The sequence below is a fragment of the Strix aluco genome, chromosome 11, assembly GCF_031877795.1.
Source record: "Strix aluco isolate bStrAlu1 chromosome 11, bStrAlu1.hap1, whole genome shotgun sequence".
Classification (NCBI taxonomy): domain Eukaryota; kingdom Metazoa; phylum Chordata; class Aves; order Strigiformes; family Strigidae; genus Strix; species Strix aluco.
Genome location: NC_133941.1, coordinates 822,523 through 832,978, shown reverse-complemented (window position 1 = coordinate 832,978; position 10,456 = coordinate 822,523). Strand labels below are relative to the sequence as shown.

At 47.6% G+C, this 10,456-nt stretch overlaps 1 long non-coding RNA gene across 1 annotated transcript; it reads right to left on the bottom strand.

The window, feature by feature from the left end:
• Positions 1–1,812: 1,812 nt before the first annotated feature.
• LOC141928481 (uncharacterized) lies at positions 1,813–6,668 on the bottom strand. The gene is made up of 3 exons (XR_012624772.1): positions 6,547–6,668; positions 5,089–5,179; positions 1,813–4,218 (listed from the first exon to the last, which is right to left on the bottom strand). It is a non-coding gene; the product is annotated as an uncharacterized LOC141928481 (long non-coding RNA).
• Positions 6,669–10,456: the final 3,788 nt, after the last annotated feature.

The window sequence follows — 10,456 nt, the reverse complement described above, 5'->3', positions numbered from 1 at the left end:
CTCTGAATTCACATAATTTACTCCATCCAGTATCACATCTCAGACTTGTTCTGACTTCTAGGCTGGAGTAGGGATTACTAAGGAGGAGCAGCATCTATGGTATGACTTCTCTCAAAGTTTATGGGAACTACTCATTCACTGCAACCTATGTTTTGACCTGACAGCAGAGCTACATTCGACAGGGGATCTTTCTAATACAAAAATTGATTAATATATACATCAGGCAGTTATGGATCTCCTCTAACAATGTCCCTCACGTATTTACCAGAAATGATAATTTGATTGTCAAAATTTCACCCGAGCTGCTGGTCCTCCCATGGTAGTGGGAGGAACAAGACAATTGAAAACTTAGTGTGACAGCAGAGATTTTTGAAGCCCAACGGCCCAGGTGTGTGTGGCGAGCACAGACTGCAGCAGGGAGGATGGTGCAGGTCAGGAGTGAGATGCGTTGGCAGAAACACTGGGAGAAGACACACTGTGTCTGTCTGACTCGAGCCTGTTCCCTGCCCGTGGGGATGTCCCTTGGATTCTTTTTGTAGAAGGTTCGCCAGGGTATGACAGTTCAAAAAAACCCACATTTGACTTGTATGTTCCCTGGAATTCATGCTGTTTTCTCTGTAGAGAAAACATCTATTTTTTTTCTCCTGGGATATTAAGCAAACAGATCTTGGGAAAGAGACAACCTTCCTTTTATTCTCCCCTTTGTCTCTGCTACACAAACCACCTGATTTGAGGCACTGAAGTTGTTTTGGTACACGGTTGTGTGCTTGGCCTCAGTTCAGGCTGCGAAAGCAGCTGCCACCCACAGGAGAACATGGGGCTGGGGTGCGAGAGTCAAAGCTGTGCTACTGCACGGCTGCTCCAGGCCCCAGCCTCTTGTTCTGCATCTCTACAGAAGACAGGCTGTTGAAAAGCAGCTCCTGCCAGCTCCGGGACCTGTCACCAGTCCGCTTGCAACGATGCTGGGAAATGCACTTGTTTATAGTTGTGCTGCTTCACGCTCTCCGTTTCTACCCGCAGGATCCAGGCCAGCTCCCCGACCCTGCGGGCCTGTGCTGTCTCCTGCCACATCGGGCGCTGGTGACCTCGCAGGGGACGTGGAACCGCTGGCTGTCACCGCGGCAGAGCAGCACGCGGCAGCATCGCCAGCCAAGGGGGACCGAGCAGGAAAAGCAGCGGCAGCAGGGAAGGTGGAAAGCCGAGAGGGAGTAGGTCCGGGTGGAAGGGTGCTCGCTCCTGAAGGAACAGCCACAGCGGTGGAAGCAGCAGAAAACCCAGAGGCAGAAAGAGTTACTGAGGCGTTGGCCCGGGCAGCAGAAAGGATTGCAATGGCAGAAGTAGCCAAGGTGTTGCAATCAGCCATAGCTGAGGTAGAGACCCCGGCAGCCTGGGGCTCCACTTGGGTGAGGGGGCTGCGGGTGCCTGCACCCCTGGGCTGGGCCCACGGCTCCCCGATGGCCTGGGAGGCTGCAGCTCCAGCCCAAACCCGGCCCTTCAGCCTTGTCTTCTGGGTGCCTCAGGTGGATGGGACCATCTTTCTGCTTAGCCTCGAGCTATGGGGAGAGATCTTTATTTTGGAAAAATTGAAAACAATCAAAAAAATCCCTGAAATTCCTGCTGAGAGTTTGTGCTCTTTTCCCATCTGGTTTCCCTCTGTCTTTCAGATGAGCTTTTTTTCATGATAGCGGGCACTTTATCACGCCTGGTATAGTGAAGGATACAAAGCACTCTCCATTACAGCCCCGCTGGCCACATGCTCATCCTGTTCGAAAGCATTCATATTTGGGGATCAAAAAAGGTCCACGCATGGTGTTTACTCAGACGAGAATTTTTATTTGACATTTGAGCAATTATGCCTTGTGTTGTTCGTGAGTTTGCTGAGGGTGATAAACACACTTTTCCCATTTGAAAAACCCGTCTTTTAACATTGACGATGTGGTGACAGATTTTCAGCAGGGCTGGGAGTCGGGTTTGCCAGGGCTCAGTGCCCGCTCCGAGCGCCAGATTTTCAGATGTGTTCAGCACCCAGCAGCTCCCTGTTGGGTGTGAGGCCCTTGGACATATTTGTTCCCATGTGTGGAGCTCGTTTGAAAAGCTGCCTGCCTGCAGCATCCACCTCTGCTTTCAGGAAAATCTGGATCTCATCTCCCCAGGCTCTAATTTCATTTTGGTTTGTAGGGTCAGCTTGCTGCTATCACTGTTTCCTGGGCCCCAGAGATGTCCTAAGTACATGGCATTTCTGCAGGATATCTTGTTTTAGCTTAGCCCCTGGTTTGGGCAAGTAGCTTCACTCAGGAAGGGCTTCTTCAATTCTGTTTGAGTTTCAGCGTGTTATATGTCTTGGGGAGATCAGCTGGATTTAGGCACATGCCAAAACAATTCTCTAAATCCAGCCTGTGAATAGGGACCTTTATTTTTAAATATCAGCAGCTTACTTTCCAGTGCTCATGTATTTATTCTCTTGACTTTTCAGCTCAAAGAGAAGAGGAGGAGCACGTGGCTAAAGCCAAGGAATGCCACTCAGCAGGAGGAGGAGGATCGGGTGAAAGAGGGAAAGGTGAAATGAAATGAAATGAAGAAGAGGTGATGTTCTGGGTCATACCTAACGGGGGGCTGGTATCCTGACGCTGTGACCACTCCTGGAATGCAACAGGGCTGCCAATTGCACCTCTTTTGTGTCTGCCCATACTATTAAAAATAAAGATATGCCATATTCTGCACACAGTAGTGTTCATGGTCTTTTGAAGGCCCTTGTGTCCTGGTTTTGTGAAATGGCAGCTCTGCACCTCCTGCTCAAAGATGAAGGAGAGCAAAGTGTGCTGTTCATGTTAGAAAAAAATGCTACTGGCATGAAATTATATAAAAAAAGAATTACTCTAAATATGGGGTGATGTTTTCATGCCTGTAGGCCAAGAGATGGTCCATGGGAGCACAGCTAACGTGAATTAGTTTCACATCCTAGCAGAGCAGGTGCATTTGACAGTTTATGCGGCTTGCTCCAGCTCCGAAGTGTGGGGTTTATGCCTAGATGGGAATGGTAGGTATAATCTTTTTTCTGTTTAGTTTGTTGATTTTTTTTAATTCTGCTTATTCATCTGGAGCAGGGAATGGGAAAGGTCTCTCCATCCAGATTGATAATGATGAAATGCAGGATAGAAGAAGTCCAGAAGAAATTCAAGAAGTGGGAAAGAACATCTTGAGAACAGTGGTGGACTTGTCAGCATGAATGACATTCCCTGGGCAGTGCAGATGGATCCTTAAAACAGGCTTCTGATTTTTGAGAGGACAAAACTTGTAAGTTTGTTGTAAGATTGTTTTCCTAGTCTGTGAGGTATAGGCAAGTCTGTGTTGTAGTAAGAGTTGGGTGATGGGGCAGCCACCATGAGAGGTAAATGGTGGTGAAGTGTTACAGATTAGAATAAAGCCGGTCTTGGTGTATGTCTCCCAGGTTTTCCTGTGAAGGATGATCACAACTCGGAAGTGCCTGATGCCTTCAGCAAATATCTGCTTCATTAATTCCTTCCAAATACTTCATGGTTTGCTGCTCCAGGCTTGTGTTTAGCAGCCTGGGGAGACAGGGTCAAACCCATAGTTGGATAGAAACTTTCTGAACCAAACACAGGTGGTAGCGGGAGTGCCTGTGTGTGATTTGTTGCTGCAGCCCAGGTTGGGTGTCTAGGTAGTGCCACGGGGTACTCCAGGTCAGACAGAAAACAGCTTCTTGACCACAGATGGTCATGAGCGAAGCCACAGCACTTTTGGAAAGAGTAAAGATTGCAGCCCTGGATTCTGCCCCAAAATCAGTACGAGTATCGACAACCCATCCCTAAACTCCTGTGTAGCTGCAGCTGGATGTGATATTCTCCGTATACCTGACTTCCAGCTTCCAGTGGTGTTTCTGTGGGAAACAGCATTTGTTCTGGTGCACCCCAGAAGCGGCAGCACGTTGTAACAGCTACGGCATCGTGTGGAGCAGTTCTCTGTGTGAAATGGGCTCTGCTGGGACAGACCCCAATACACCAGGAGGGGAGGGCGTTGGGGGTCTGCTGCTGCCCTGCGCCCTGCTGGCTGGTGATGAAGATCTCTCTGGATCCTCTTGGGGAAGGCATCCTTGTATTGAAGCAAAGTCACAGGGTCTTGGTGCCAGGTTTGGGTCTCTGCACCTCGGCCATGCACCCGGTGCACCTCCGCTGGCTTCTCTCTCTGGGTAGTGACAGGCTGGGGAGGAGAGAGGAGGGGAGAACAGCAGCGTCTGATTAAAACTCAGCCCCCCTGGCCCTAGATCTGAGGAGACAGAGCCCGCCCTCCCTTCCCTTACCATAATTTTATTTTATTACAAAAAGAGCCCATATTAAAAAAGCTCATGATTATGTTTTCTGTTCACCAAGACTTTTCCTGTATTCGACCTTTGGATAACCTCCAAGGCTTGCAAACATTTGAAAGGAGTAAAGGAGCTCGTTTTATTGCAGGGCCTCAGCATACATTCTTTCCAGCCTATCTTTAACATCAGTTGACAAGAATTATATAATTGCAGTCTGTGATCCCTTTAAGGCTAAAATGTATTCGTTTTCCCTCAAAGAACACTTCAGGTTTCAGAGTTAAATGTATACTTTTTTTTTCCATCTGGGTTATTCTGTAAAAAGCCGTTTTCTCTTAAACTGGCAAGTCTCATTCTACCAAGTTGCATGGATTTATTTTTTACTGCGGTTTTAAGCTCACATGTTAACAAGTAGAAGAAATAGCCTCCAAATCCCAACCTGTGTTTCCCATTCCATTGGAAAATTAGTGGGTTACAGAGAACACGCAGTGGGAATTATACTCCTTAGGTGGAATCAAATAAAATTTCAACATACTGATTTAATCAAATTAGTGTCTAATGATAATTGATAGGGAGTCTGGAGATGGGCAGGTAGCTGGATTGGATTTGATCTTGCATTTCAGAGGCATGACGTAATCTGCTGGGTCAGGAAGGAATTTTTGGTTTCCTATCAGAATGGCATCTGCCACCATGTTTTAGGAAGCCATTGACATTGGATACTTGGATAGGAGCTGGGGAATGATGCCAAAAAAGAAGTCTGAAGACACTACCTGGAGTGAAAAAATGGATTAGCTGTTGCCATGATGACATTCTGTGTGCATATATTCCTTGACATTCAGGTTTCCATTGGTGTCTGTGCTCCTGGAGAGTAAAAAAAAAAAAAAAAAAAGCACGTAAACACATGAGTATTCCTGGAAGCTTTTCATGACAGTTGTGTCCACGTGTCGGGGCCAGCGACGCTCAGATCCTCTGCTCGAAGGGAACAGAAGCGTGATGCCTCGGCGGCGCTCTGAGCACATCCACAGTGCTCCTCGAACAGAGCGAGAAGTTCAGAGAAAGTGCAAAAACCTTCACCTCTCTGGGGATTTCTGGACAATGAAAAATGGAGGGAGCAGCAGGCTGGTCATGGGTATCTGCATGCAAGGAGGGGAGTTAAATTCATCTGGTAAATTGGCTATGAGGAGTGATTTAGCTGGTTGAAGCTGGAGGGGGGACAGGGCTCAATGGGCCGATTGTTTGCCCTGGTGCAGCAAAGGGCGCCGGGTGGGCTTGAAATCAAGAGGTTTGGGGGGTTGTTCTCAATTTTGCCATGGACTTACCCCAGACCTCCATTTTCTTACCTGAAAAGAGGAGGACAGTGCCCGCCAGCATGCTCGCCCTCGTGGTCTTTTATCTAAGCACTTGAGGAAGTTCAAACTTTTATTCCAAATAATGTTTGCCAGTAAAAATGGGTCCCTTCTTCAAATATTTAGTTAATCTAACACTGATTGCCCCCATTCCCTAAGGGGAGGAGCAGGCAGGGGCAGCATTCCTGGTTTTATAGAGGGGCAGGTTTGAAAGGGCTGTAAATGCATAGCGCGGGGGTTGGATACAATAACCTAAGAGAGAGGAGCCAGTAACAGAATCCTTTTAATGAACTACAAGCCCACAGTTTATAAACTTGGACACAGATTACGCTCCTGCCTAGTGTATAAAAATAACCGCATTTGGATGCCTTTGTGGCCAAAGGATCTTATAACCTGCTAAGTTTTTGCTGCCTGTTTTTCTAACGTAGGCAGGGCCTGTGTAATACCCTGCGTTGCACTGAAAGGGAAAATCTCTGCTCTGTTAAGCTGTTCCCTGCCTTTGGTAGCCTCTCCGTATCAGGATTCACATTCTTGTTTCCGTTTCAAACAGGAGACTAGTTTACAAGGCAAGTTCCTCCTTGGAGATCACAAGAGGCTTTCTCTCCCCTTTCTTTTTCTGAGAGGAAGGATTAGGTCACCAGTAATACCGTTTGCTTTTTATTTTTTTTCTCCTTTGGCTAATCTGCTCTCCAAGATGTCCATGTTACAAGAGAAATAAAAGGCTTTAAGTGAGCGCAGGATTTTTTTCCCCCCTCACCTCAGCACTCCAGCCGAGAAGGGTGATTTACAGAAATCGCCGCACGGAAAAGCCTTAAAACAGAATTTCAGATACTTATAAGACAAAGCAGAAAGATAGCAGAGCGGCAGGTGCCATCTCCTTACCTCGCAGGGTCGTGTTCTGCCTGCTCCTAAGGAGTTTGGGGATGGCGATTACAGAGATGTCTGCACTGTATCCGGGTGTATTGGACGTGCAGTTACAGCTTTCTGTAGCAAGCTTGTGTAGTCCCTCACCTGCAATCAGGAGGCTTATCGTTATTCAAAGACCTTTATTTTCTATTATCTTTGTGCATTTTATGTGGTGTGAGCATTAATGGCACCACGTTTTAAGATGTGCTTTTTTGCCTCTGGCTCCCTTCCCGGTGCAGCGTGCTGTACGGCGCTCGGCCTCGCCCGGGAGGAGGACGCACGCTGGTGCCAGTTCTATAGGGAAAGTTTTGGGGCTCTCTGCACAAAATGACTTTGGTCAAAGCATACTGAGCACAGACAGATTATTATTTCAGTGAAATCTATATTATTCTTGTTCAGATAACAAGTACTGCTAGGGGTTTGTGGTAAGGCACAAAGATTTTGCAGCAATAAGTGTGGATGTGCACTGGGTAGTTCCTACCTAGCACAGGTACAGCGTGTTCTGCCGCTCACGTTACAGTTGGCAAACTGTGCTTAAAGGGCCAGGCCTGCCTTAAATCAGCACCACTCTGCTGAACTCCGTGCCAGGCTCTGCCAGCCAAAGTTCTGGCTCTCAAAGGTTTTGGGCTATTTTTTTCAGTCCTTTCTTTCCAAAGAGTTTTAAAAATGCAATTAAATGGACAGTAATACTCAGCAGTTACGCATAAAAAGCTGTTTATCTAAGGATATCAAAGTGCTTGACAAAGGTGGGTAATTCTCACCGTGCCCTTTTCTTGCAGGGTGGGATGCTGGCATGCAGAGACAGCGAGCAGTTTATCTGAGTAACAGAGTCGGTAGCAGAGGTAGTAATTAAAACTTCGGTCTCATGACACCCAACTCTGTACTGTAACCACTAGACAAACTGCCTCCCGGAACCGTATCTCATCTCTATCTCCCTACATATGCACAATAAAGCCTTTGTAGTATGTGCTGTACACTTGCTATTGATAGTTGTATCAGCTGAAAGATAATGCTTGCTCTTCTAACTGGCTGTGAGTGTGCTCCATACAACCTCAATTATCTGAACATAATGGGGGAGAAGGGGAGAATTTTGGATAATCGAGGTTTCAAATAATTGAAGGAGTTTTCAGCGTAATTAATAGATGTGGTGGGGACATATTTTGGAGAGCAGGTTTGGGTAACTGGTGTGGAACCGTGCAGTCAGTTAACAGCCAACAGGCTGCTGTTTAGGATGTGTTTTTGGTTTTCTTTTTTCTGAAAGGAGGTGCGTCTCTTCCTCGCTTTGTTTCAGAGGAGAAAAAAAAAAAAGGACAAATGCACTTCAGATGTGTTGCTGGTATCCCTTTAAGGTTGGTGAAGACTAAAAACTGTCCTGTTGCTTCATGGAAAGCTGCTTATAGGCGCGAGTTTAAAACCACCGGTCGATAGGCATTGTGCGGGGTGTGAGCTATGTGGGTGGCTCTGAACGGCTGCAGAGAAGTAGGACCAGAGATCATCTGAAAAATAATTTCCCCTGCATATGCCGTAAACTCTAGGATTTCAAGTATGACCCAGCTGTTAATGAGCTCCATACAGGCAGACAAATGCACAGTTACTGTAGAGACACACTCGTTTATGGAGATAAAACACGACCCGCAGGACCTGGTAACTGCTCACGTAGTGTCTTTACACCAAAGCTGACCTCCCTGCAACAGAAATCTTTACTAGGATGACTTCATAAGAAATTTCACTGTGCCATCTAGGCAAGCCTCCCACTGCTGCCTACTTTCTCTGCAAGCTAATCTGTTTCTAAAAGCAACAGGGCAAAAAGGTGGGATGAAGTTTGCAGAGCGTAGCACGAAGCGTCCCTGACCCTGTTCAGCTTTCATCACACCACACACTCTCACCACAGTTGGCTTTTTAAAACCAGCTCTGTCCTCTGCCTCACACCAGACGCAGAAATTAAGAGCAGCCTTTACTCTTGAAGCTGTTACGAGCTAACAGATGGGTGCAGGTAAGGCTGAAAGACCTTCAGGAAGGGATTAACTTGGTTTGTTTTTTATGAAATACAGTGTTAGGTGGAGGGTGGCTGTTCAGCACTGACCAGCCACACTGTTCATCCTGAAGCATTAATCTGTCCTAAGACCGTGGCAGTTACCTGCCCCCGCCAGAAAAGCACACACACACATGTTCAGATTGGTACCAATATAGCAGTACTTGTATCACCAAAAATATACCAGTTTGGTATATTTTTCTCAGCTATTACCTGAGCAACAGGATATGTTGACATCTGGGAGCTGATGTCTGACTTCTTTTCTGAAAAGATCAGTCCAACCTTAGTTGCTTTAAATTATAATCTTAAATTTTTCCCTGTAAGTTTACAGTGTCTCATCAGCTACTTTAAATGCCTGAAAAATAAATATATTTGCTTGTGTGCTTCAGCCCTTACCCCAATACGCATGTTTGTGCAGAGAACGTGCATATTATTATCTTCAATACAGTCTGGATGTACACACACACATATAATTCTCTTTTATTTAGACACCAATCTGTATATGTGTATTTGAGGGCTTCAGTGGAAACAGAACTGACCCCAACATTTTATGCATTACTAGGAGGAGCAACAGTTCACCCTTTAAAATGACTATATTTGGAAATCTGACTAAACTCACGCTGGTTTAACTTAATTTTGTGGCTTTTCTCCAGATTTTCATCACCAGTGGAAGCGAGGACAGGATCGAGAGGAACATTTGTGCTCCTTGGAGGTGAGCGTTCGAGCAGACACCCTCGTGTGTTCGCCGCTGTGCGGGGCCGGGTGACCGCGCGGCTTTCGGCCCCAGCGCCGGTGAAGCACGGTGCTTTTACAGCTCCGTTTTTGTGCCTTTTCTCTTGCTAAGCTCTTTTTTCCACCACTTTGGTCATCACAAGTCCCATCTATTTTTTTTTTTTTTTTTTATATTATCTGGTCAGCTGCCTTTGTGGGACTCCTGTGCTCCCTCTTCTCCTCCTGGATTGTCTCGATCCGTTTTGGGGATCATTTTGTAGCACATAAAGTAGTGAGATAAAGCACAAAGGGCCCGTGATAAAGCCCGGAGTTTTGTTTAACAGTTCCGATAGCGAAAGTTTCCCGGCGCTGTTCGGGGCAGGCGATGCTGTGAGCAGAGCTGTGCTCGCCCTGCGCACGCTGCTTTAGCCGGGTGGGCCAACACACGGGCCAGAACTTGGGCATTTCTCCTCGGGCGGAGTGTTCGGGCGTCCTTCGCGCTCGGGGGGTGCGTGGGACCCAAGAGGCGGGATCGGCCGTTCCCGGCGGGATTTTCCAGCCCGGGGCCTCCTCCCTGAGCGGGCAGGGGGAGGGAGGCGGCAGCTGCCGGCGCCGATAGAGGGCAGCAGCCTCCTGCCGCTCGCGCTGCCTGCGCGGGCAGGGAGCGGGCAGCGGGCGGGCGGGCAGGGAGCAGGCAGGGCTCTGCGGGCAGGGAGCAGGCAGGGCTCTGCGGGCAGGGAGCAGGCAGGGCTCTGCGGGCAGCGCGCCGCCGCCGGGGACGCGCTCACAGGTTTTGCTGCTCCAAACCTCTTTTCCCCCTCGCAGAGAATCCAAGTCCCGCTTGTCGGTCACCTTCATGGTAACAGACCGCTGCAGTAAGGAGGGTGTGTGGGGGGGTGGTTTTGGTTTTTTCCCTTTGGGTGTGGATAATTGCAGATGTGTAGTGGGGAGGCTTCTGGCATGGTTTCCTAGATAACTTTCCCCCTAATTTAAAAAATAAAAATACCAAAAAAACCCCCAAAGCCAAAACACCAAACACCTAGAAACAATCTCGAGTTCTTGCACAGAAACACCTCCCGAAGAACATCCCGGTGAAGGTGTACATGGAACATACGAGCTCCTGCGAAAGTCGCTTTTCATTTG